Here is a 10,621-nt window from a genome sequence, read left to right as displayed (position 1 = left end):
GGAGTCTCCTCGTCCCCGGTTTCCCGTGTTGACAAACCACTGATCACTGTTGTCCTCTCCTGGGTCGGGGGCTCGGTGACGACCCAGGCGTTGGTGGACTCTGGTGCTGGTGGTTTGTTCATTGATAGTGTGTTCGCTGCCGCCAATTCCATTCCTCTGCAGGCCCGAGGTTCTCCACTGGCTCTTGAGGCGATAGACGGCAGACCCCTTCTACCGCCACACGTGACTCATGAGACCCTTCCAGTGGGGATAGCCATTGGTGCCGTTCACAGAGAGTCGGTCTGCTTCCAGGTTATTTCGTCTCCACACTACTCGGTGGTCTTGGGGTACCCCTTGCTCCAGAAGCATAATCCGATTTTCGATTGGAGATCGGCCGAGATCCTCTCGTGGTCACCGCAGTGTGGGGCTAGTTGCATCCATGGGCCTGTCAAGTTGCTGTGTACTTCCTCGGACTCTCTGTTGCCTCCTGAATACGAGGAGTACCGGGATGTATTCGATAAGGTGCGCGCGGTTGCCCTACCTCCGCACCGCCCATACGATTGTGCCATCGAGTTACAATCTGGTGCCGTTCCTCCTCGTGGCAAAGTCTATCCACTGTCGGTAGCGGAGAATGAGGCCATGGAGGAGTACGTGAGGGAGGCGCTTTCACGCGGACACATTCGCAAATCCTCGTCCCCGGCAGGGGCTGGATTTTTCTTTGTGAAAAAGAAGGGCGGTGAGTTGAGGCCTTGCATCGATTACAGGGGTCTCAATCGCATCACGATCAAGAACGCTTACCCGATACCCTTGATTTCCGAGCTGTTCGATCGCCTTAAAGGGGCCACGGTCTTTACCAAACTCGACCTGAGGGCGGCATATAACTTCGTAAGGATCAAGGCGGGCGATGAGTGGAAGACCGCGTTTAACACCAGGACCGGTCATTATGAATCCTTGGTTATGCCCTTTGGGCTGTGCAATGCGCCCGCAGTCTTTCAGGAATTCATTAATGATGTTTTCCGTGACCTGTTGCAGCAGTGTGTGGTGGTCTATTTGGATGACATCTTGGTATATTCTGAGTCCATGGAGACCCACATTCTGGATGTCAGACGAGTGTTGCAACGGTTACGAGAGAACAAGCTGTTCGGTAAGCTTGAGAAATGCGAATTTCACCGATCCCAGGTAACCTTCTTAGGTTACATCATTTCCGCTGAGGGGTTCTCCATGGATCCTGAGAAGGTTTCGGCTGTCTTACAGTGGCCCCAGCCCAGTGGTCTTCGCTCCCTGCAGCGCTTTTTGGGCTTCGCCAATTATTATCGGAAGTTCATCAGGGACTTTTCCATGCTAGCCAAGCCTCTCACGGATCTGACCAGGAAGGGCAGTAATTCCCAGGTCTGGCCGCCCGAGGCCATCCGAGCTTTTGAGGCTCTAAAGTCCGCCTTTGTGTCGGCTCCGATTCTGTCGCATCCCAACCCTGGGTTGCCCTTTGTCCTCGAGGTGGACGCGTCTGAGACGGGAGTAGGCGCCCTTCTGTCTCAGCGTAGAACACCAGAGGGTCCTCTGCTTCCTTGTGGGTTTTACTCCCGGAAACTGTCTTCCGCGGAGTGCAACTACCAGATTGGTGACAGGGAGTTGTTGGCCATCGTGCAGGCTCTTAAAGAATGGAGGCACTTGCTCGAGGGTTCGGTGGTTCCGGTCCTCATCCTGACGGACCACAAGAATCTGACCTACCTTTCTGAGGCCAAGAGATTGACACCACGTCAGGCCAGATGGGCTCTGTTCTTGTCACGTTTTAATTACGTGGTCTCCTACCTACCCGGTTCCAAGAACATCAGGGCGGATGCCTTATCACGGCAGTACTCCGACCTGTCCAGGGAGGAGTCGATTCCGACTTCGGTCATACCTCCGAATCAGATCCTGGCCGCCATTCGCACCAGCCTGACCTCTCCCCTGGGTGAGCAGATTTTGGCGGCTCAATCTGGTGCTCCCTCTGGGAGACCCAACGGCAGATGTTTTGTGCCTGAGGAGTTGCGCACTCGGTTGTTGCGAACCTACCATAACTCCAAGACCGCGGGGCATCCTGGAAAGAATCAGCTGTCCTGGGCTGTTTCACGTCTGTTCTGGTGGCCTTCCCTACGTTCCGACATCGCCGCATATGTAGCGGCATGCTCCGTTTGTGCCCAGAGTAAGTCCCCTCGGCACCTTCCGTTGGGCCTTCTGCAACCCTTAGCCACCGGGGAGCGCCCATGGTCACACCTGGGGATGGATTTCATTGTGGACCTCCCTGCATCCCGAGGCCATACGGTCATTCTCATGATTGTGGATCGGTTTTCCAAAATGTGCCACTGTGTTCCTCTCAAGAAGTTACCCTCGGCACAGGAGTTGGCCACGATTTTTGCCAGGGAGGTCTTCCGGTTGCACGGTTTGCCCAAGGAGATTGTGTCGGATCGGGGGAGTCAGTTTGTGTCCAGGTTCTGGCGCGCCTTTTGCTCCCAGTTGGGGATTCATCTCTCCTTCTCCTCGGCCTACCACCCTCAGTCCAATGGGGCCGCAGAACGATCCAATCAGGCCTTGGAGCAATTCCTTCGTTGCTATGTCTCCGATCACCAAGACAATTGGGTTGACCTCCTGCCTTGGGCTGAGTTTGCCAGGAACACGGCGGTGAACTCTTCCTCTGGGACGTCTCCCTTCATGGCCAACTATGGGTTCCAACCTGCCGTGTTACCGGAGGTATTCTCTCCCCAGGATATTCCGGCTGTGGAGGATCACCTTTCCGTCCTACGTGCTTCTTGGGTACAGATCCAGAGGTCCCTTGAGGTCTCTGCGCAGCGCCAGAGACTCCAGGCTGATCGCAGACGAGCGCCTGCTCCTTCCTACCAGGCCGGTGACCGTGTATGGTTGTCCACCCGCAACCTCAACCTTCGAATGCCCACTCCCAAGCTGGCGCCTCGCTTTGTTGGTCCCTTCCGAGTGTTTCGCAGGGTAAACCCGGTAGCCTATGCCCTTGCGCTTCCTCCTGGCATGCGGATCTCCAACGTGTTTCATGTCTCCCTGTTGAAGCCACTGGTGTGTAATCGTTTCACTTCCTCGGTTCCTCGGCCTCGTCCGGTCCAAGTGGGCAATCGTGAGGAGTATGAGGTGAGCAATATCCTGGACTCACGCCTGGTCCGCGGTCGGGTGCAGTTTTTGGTTCATTGGCGTGGTTATGGTCCAGAGGAGCGTTCCTGGGTTCCCTCCGCAGATGTCCATGCTCCTGCCTTGCTCCGAGCCTTCCACGAACGCTTCCCTCAGAAACCGTTCTTTACTCCGCGGAGGAGGGGCCCTTGAGGGGGAGGTACTGTCATGGTCTTACCTTCTTGCTGTTCTCCTTCGTTTGACATGTGCTGGCGGCCATCTTGGTTTCTGGGTTTCTTGTAGCCTCCCACCCTGCGGCTCCTCCTTCCCACTGGGAGGAGCTGGATGCTTAGCTCATATATATATAGGAGGTCTGTGGCTTCAGTTCCCTGCTTGGTCTTCCTGTGTTCACATGCTTCTAAGACTGCTGCTGCTGGTTCCTGATCCTGGCTTCGTCTGATTACCCTGCTGGTTCCTGATCCTGGCTTCGTCTGACTACCCTGCTGGTGCCTGATCCTGGCTTCGTCTGACTACCCTGCTGGTTCCTGATCCCGGCTTCGTCTGACTACCCTCCTGGCTCCTGACCTCTGGCTTCGCAAAGACTCTGCTTCGGTTTTGCCATCCGTTTGGACTTTTGCTTTACAGCTTGATTTTCAATAAAGCCTTCTTATTTTCACTTATCTGTTTTTCACTTATCTGTTGTGGTTCATGGTTCCGTGACAGTCACTAATAGACACAGGGTGACTTATACATAAGAGGGGCTTAGGGGGCTGAGAGAGGGATTTCCCAAACTCTCTAAGATAAGCTGTGTTCCACGGGCCCCCAATCAAAGTGACTCCCGTCACATTTCTCCCCTTTCTGAAGGAGACTAACACAGGAGGGGTAGTGATGTCGCGAACCTAAAATTCGCGGTTCGCGAACGGCGAACGCGAACATCGGCGAATGTTCGCGAACCGGCGAACCGGGCGAACCGCCATAGACTTCAATAGGCAGGCGAATTTTAAAACACACAGGGACTCTTTCTGGCCACAATAGTGATGGAAAAGTTGTTTCAAGGGGACTAACACCTGGACTGTGGCATGCCGGAGAGGGATCACGCAAAAAAAAGTTCTTAAAAATTATAATTTTTTGATAGAGAGCCAATTATTGGAAAAATTAAAAAAAAATAAAAATAAAAAATTTCTTTGGATTTAGCATCTGGGGGGTCTAAAAAGTGTACCTGTGAAGTTTCAGCTCTGTAGCATGTCCAGAACCCCTAAAAAACAGCATTTTTCTTATATTTTCAGGAATATGGCTTCTCTGCGGCTGGCTTTTTCTCTTGCAGGCATTTATCGGGCATTTTTTTAGGCAGGCATGTCATTTTTTGTATTTAGTGTCTGGGGGGTCACAAAAGTGTACCTGTCAAGTTTCAGCTCTGTAGCATGTCCAGAACCCCTAAAAAACAGCATTTTTCTTATATTTTCAGGAATACGGCTTCTCTGCGGCTGGCTTTTTCTCTTGCAGGCATTTATCGGGCATTTTTTTAGGCAGGCATGTCATTTTTTGTATTTAGTGTCTGGGGGGTCACAAAAGTGTACCTGTCAAGTTTCAGCTCTGTAGCATGTCCAGAACCCCTAAAAAACAGCATTTTTCTTATATTTTCAGGAATACGGCTTCTCTGCGGCTGGCTTTTTCTCTTGCAGGCATTTATCGGGCATTTTTATAGGCAGGCATGTCATTTTTTGTATTTAGTGTCTGGGGGGTCACAAAAGTGTACCTGTCAAGTTTCAGCTCTGTAGCATGTCCAGAACCCCTAAAAAACAGCATTTTTCTTATATTTTCAGGAATACGGCTTCTCTGCGGCTGGCTTTTTCTCTTGCAGGCATTTATCGGGCATTTTTTTAGGCAGGCATGTCATTTTTTGTATTTAGTGTCTGGGGGGTCTAAAAAGTGTACCTGTCAAGTTTCAGCTCTGTAGCATGTCCAGAACCCCTAAAAAACAGCATTTTTCTTATATTTTCAGGAATACGGCTTCTCTGCGGCTGGCTTTTTCTCTTGCAGGCATTTATCGGGCATTTTTTTAGGCAGGCATGTCATTTTTTGTATTTAGTGTCTGGGGGGTCACAAAAGTGTACCTGTCAAGTTTCAGCTCTGTAGCATGTCCAGAACCCCTAAAAAACAGCATTTTTCTTATATTTTCAGGAATACGGCTTCTCTGCGGCTGTCTTTTTCTCTTGCAGGCATTTATCGGGCATTTTTTTAGGCAGGCATGTCATTTTTTGTATTTAGTGTCTGGGGGGTCACAAAAGTGTACCTGTCAAGTTTCAGATCTGTAGCATGTCCAGAACCCCTAAAAAACAGCATTTTTCTTATATTTTCAGGAATACGGCTTCTCTGCGGCTGTCTTTTTCTCTTGCAGGCATTTATCGGGCATTTTTTTAGGCAGGCATGTCATTTTTTGTATTTAGTGTCTGGGGGGTCACAAAAGTGTACCTGTCAAGTTTCAGATCTGTAGCATGTCCAGAACCCCTAAAAAACAGCATTTTTCTTATATTTTCAGGAATACGGCTTCTCTGCGGCTGTCTTTTTCTCTTGCAGGTATTTATCGGGCATTTTTTTAGGCAGGCATGTCATTTTTTGTATTTAGTGTCTGGGGGGTCACAAAAGTGTACCTGTCAAGTTTCAGATCTGTAGCATGTCCAGAACCCCTAAAAAACAGCATTTTTCTTATATTTTCAGGAATACGGCTTCTCTGCGGCTGTCTTTTTCTCTTACAGGCATTTATCGGGCATTTTTTTAGGCAGGCATGTCATTTTTTGTATTTAGTGTCTGGGGGGTCTAAAAAGTGTACCTGTCAAGTTTCAGCTCTGTAGTATGTCCACAACCCAAAAAAAACAGCATTTTTCTTATGATTTTTAGTAGAAAACTAATGCAGTGTCTTTCCAGCTGTCTTTTTTTCTTTCTGGCAAGCTGAAATATGATATGCCAAGGCAAACATGCCTATCAGTTGAGCTATGACACAGACAACACTGCACACATGGGGAAATATGTAAAACAAAAAACAGGAAAAGGAAATTAGGTGACGGTAACAAAACATGATATTGTGATTGGCCAAATAAAAAGTCACCTCGCGATGAGGTCGCGCCAAAGTCGCGCTAAGTCGCGCCAAAGTCGCACTGGAAGCGACGCTACTTTAGTGGTAGCGGCAGTGTAAACCAGCACTAAAACATCCAGTGTGTGAATACGATCAGGTATGATGTTTTATCGGTCAAGTAGTGTAAGGGTTACGCCCGTTGCCCGCTTCACAGTGACAGACCAAACTCTGACAGACCAAACTCCCCGTTTAACAGTCAGTCAGTCCATTTGCACAACCGCAAACTCCCAATTTGCACAAGGTTGGATACCAAGCTAACCATGTCCCGTTCCTTGTCCTCACTGACATCATTGAAGGTCTCTTCCTCCACCCAGCCACATACAACACCAAGGGTCCCCGAAAGGTGAGAACAAGCCCCCTGGGACGCCTGCTGTGGCTGGTATTCCACCTCCTCAAAGCCACCTTCCTCCTCTGACTTCTCTTCTTCAGACTCCTCTCTCTGCGTTGCCACAGGTCCAGCAATTGACAACGACAAGGCTGCTTCTGGTGGTGATGAGGACCACAACTCTTCCTCTTCATGCTCATCTACAGCCTGATCCAGTACTCTTCGCAGGGCACGCTCCAGAAAAAACGCATATGGGATGAGGTCGATGATGTTGCCTTGGGTTCGACTGACCACCAGGGTTGTCATCTCCGCAAAAGGACGCATGAGCCTACAGCCATTGTTCATGAGCATTCAGTAACGCGGCCAAAAAATACCCAGCTCCGCAGAAAGAATGAAAGAAAATGAATGTTTTTTTTTATGAAAAATTATCCTGCGGATCGCTTTTGGTCTGTACACAATGAAGCAACGACCTTATCATCTGGGGTGTGCCAACACAATCCTAGAGGTGATCGCTTCATTGTGATACGCAAGCCCCTTCACCACGACAAGGTAACGATCACGAAGGGGAATTGACACATGTATGTGCCTTTTTTTTTGTTTTTTGTTTTTTTGCAGCCACAGTGTAGCACCAGAGGCCAGAAAAATTAGGCATGTACACATGCATGAAAAAGTAGGTATTGTTGCAGCCGCTGCTGTAGCAGCGGCCTGAAAATTTGAGGTTTTAAGGCAGAAAGTGCACTAAAACATTGCTGCTTGAACCGTAGTTGGTGGCGGAGACGTCACGTAAGTCATCCGGCATGCAGAGAATGATTATATACAGCAGCGTGTGGACCATTTTTAGGCCAAGGCATCTCAGTCATCACCAGGCCTTTTTTAGTCAAATGCATCCCCCACTGTCAGTCCCTTCGGGATCCATGCCTCATTCATCTTAATAAACGTGAGGTAATCAAGACTTTTTTGACCTAGGCGACTTCTCTTCTCAGTGACAATACCTCCTGCTGCGCTGAAGGTCCTTTCTGACAGCACACTTGAAGCGGGGCAGGCCAGAAGTTCAATGGCAAACTGGGATAGCTCAGGCCACAGGTCAAGCCTGCACACCCAGTAGTCAAGGGGTTCATCGCTCCTCAGAGTGTCGATATCTGCAGTTAAGGCAAGGTAGTCTGCTACCTGTCGGTCGAGTCGTTCTCTGAGGGTGGACCCCGAAGGGCTGTGGCGATGCATAGGACTAAAAAAGCTCCGCATGTCCTCCATCAACAAGACGTCTGTAAAGCGTCCTGTCCTTGCCGGCGTGGTTGTGGTGGTAGGAGGAGGATTACTTTCACCTCTTCCCCTGTTGGATTCCCGTTGTGCTGTGACATCACCCTTATACGCTGTGTAGAGCATAGTTTTTAACTTATTTTGTAGCTGCTGCATCCTTTGCGACTGCCGGTAATTGGGTAACATGTCACAGACTTTCTGCTTATACCGGGGGTCTAGTAGCGTGGCCACCCAGTACAGGTCGTTCTCCTTCAGCCTTTTTATACGAGGGTCTCTCAACAGGCATGACAGCATGAAAGACCCCATTTGGACAAGGTTGGATGCCGAGCTACTCATGTCCAATTCCTCGTCCTCACTGATGTCATTGAAGGTGTGTTCTTCCCCCCAGCCACGTACAACACCACGGGTACCAGATAGGTGACAACGAGCACCCTGGGATGCCTGCTGTGGTTGGTGTTCCTCCTCCTCAAAGCCACATTCCTCCTCTGACTCCTCTTCCTCACACTCCTCTTCCAGTGTTGCCGCAGGTCCAGCAATCGATGGTAAGGCTGTTTCTGGTGGTGGTGATGGTGACCACAACTCTTCCTCTTCCTCTTCACGCTCATCTACGGCCTGATCCAGCACTCTTCGCAGGGCACGCTCCAGGAAAAAAACATATGGGATGATGTCGCTGATGGTGCCTTCAGTGCGACTCACTAGGTTTGTCACCTCCTCAAAAGGACGCATGAGCCTACAGGCATTGCGCATGAGCGTCCAGTAGCGTGGCAAAAAAATACCCAGCTCCGCAGAGGCTGTCCTAGCACCCCGGTCATACAAATACTCGTTGACCGCTTTTTCTTGTTGGAGCAGGCGGTCGAACATTAGCAGTGTTGAATTCCAACGTGTCGGGCTGTCGCAAATCAAGCGCCTCACTGGCATGTTGTTTCGCCGCTGAATATCTGCAAAGTGCGCCATGGCCGTGTAGGAACGCCTGAAATGGCCACACACCTTCCTGGCCTGCTTGAGGACGTCCTGTAAGCCTGGGTACTTCTGCACAAAACGTTGCACAATCAGATTCAACACATGTGCCATGCACGGCACATGTGTCAACTTGCCCAAATTCAATGCCGCCAACAAATTGCTCCCGTTGTCACACACCACTTTGCCGATCTCCAGTTGGTGCGGGGTCAGCCACTGATCCACCTGTGCATTCAGGGCGGACAGTAGTGCTGGTCCGGTGTGACTCTCTGCTTTCAGGCAAGTCAACCCCAAGACAGCGTGACACTGTCGTATCCGGCATGTGGAATAGCCCCTGGGGAGCTGGGGGGGTGCAGTTGGTGTGGAGCAAGACGCAACAGCAGAAGAGGACTCAGCCGAGGAGGTTAGCATAGAGGATGGAGTAGGAGGAGTAGAGGAGGTGGCAGCAGGCCTGCCTGCAAGTCGTGGCGGTGTCACCAACTCCTCTGCAGCAGAGCCACGCATTCCATGCTTGGCAGCCGCCAGCAGGTTTACCCAATGCGCAGTGTACGTTATATACCTGCCCTGACCGTGCTTTGCAGACCAGCTATCAGTGGTCAGATGGACCCTTGCCCCAACACTGTGTGCCAGACGTGACATGATTTCTTTTTCCACAATAGAGTACAGGTTGGGGATTGCCTTTTGTGAAAAATAATTTCGGCCGGGTACCTTCCACTGCGGTGTCCCAATAGCGACAAATTTTTTGAAGGCCTCAGACTCCACCAGCTTGTATGGTAAAAGCTGGCGGGCTAAGAGTTCCGACAAGCCAGCTGTCAGACGCCGGGCAAGGGGGTGACTCTGCGAGATTGGCTTTTTGCGCTCAAACATTTCCTTCACAGACACCTGACTGTGGGCAGGTGACGAGCAGGAACTGCTGAAGGTGAGAGGCGGAGGGGCGGGTTGTTGATAGGGGGCATGGAGGACAGCAGTGGTTGACGTGGCTGAAGATGCTGGACCAGGAGGAGGATGGTGGCTTTCAGTTTGTGTGCTGCTTTTACTCATGTGTTGATCCCATAGGCGTTTGTGATGTGAGATCATGTGCCTTCGCAAAGCAGTTGTACCTAGGTGGGTGTTGGACTTCCCACGACTCAGTTTCTTTTGGCACAGGTTACAAATGGCATCGCTGATATCAGAGGCAGACACACAAAAAAAATGCCACACTGCTGAGCTTTGCAAGGACGGCATTCTGGTGGTGGCAACAGCTTGCGTTGATTGGCGTGCTGTCTGGCTGACCCCGGGTGCCGAATCTACATGCTGTCTGACTGCGCCACTAGCTCCTTGCGATGACCTCCTCCCCCTGCTTCCAACTCGTCTCCTCCTCCTCTCTGTCTCCCCATCTGAACTTTCCCCCTCTTCTTCTGCTCTTCGAGCAGGCACCCAGGTGACATCCACAGACACATCGTCATCATCAGCCGCTTCACTTGACAACTCAGCAAAGGCAGCAGCAGCAGGTACAACATCATCATCATCACAATGTACGTCCATGTGTATAATGCTGCCTGACTGAGACATATCCCCGTTATCTACATCCTCTGGCACTAATAGTTGCGCATCACTTATTTCTTCAAACTGATGTGAAAATAACTCCTCTGACGGATCAAGTGAAGCGGCTGTGGTGCTAGTGTTGGTGGTGGTGCCGGCGGGCTGGCGAGTGGTAAATTGAGAGGTGCCCGAAGCTGAGCTGGAGGAGGATGGTGCATTAAGGTTCCGAGCGGAAGCTGTAGACGATTGGGTGTCCTGTGTAAGCCAGTCAACTATGGCCTCAGAATTTTTTGAGTTCAGGGGCTGTGGTGGCCTCTGAACACTGGGCATTATTCTAG

The sequence above is a fragment of the Pelophylax lessonae genome (assembly GCF_965119305.1).
Source record: "Pelophylax lessonae genome assembly, chromosome: 1".
Lineage (NCBI taxonomy): Eukaryota > Metazoa > Chordata > Amphibia > Anura > Ranidae > Pelophylax > Pelophylax lessonae.
The sequence above is the reverse complement of the archived record's forward strand: the minus strand, read 5'-3'. Positions refer to the sequence as shown.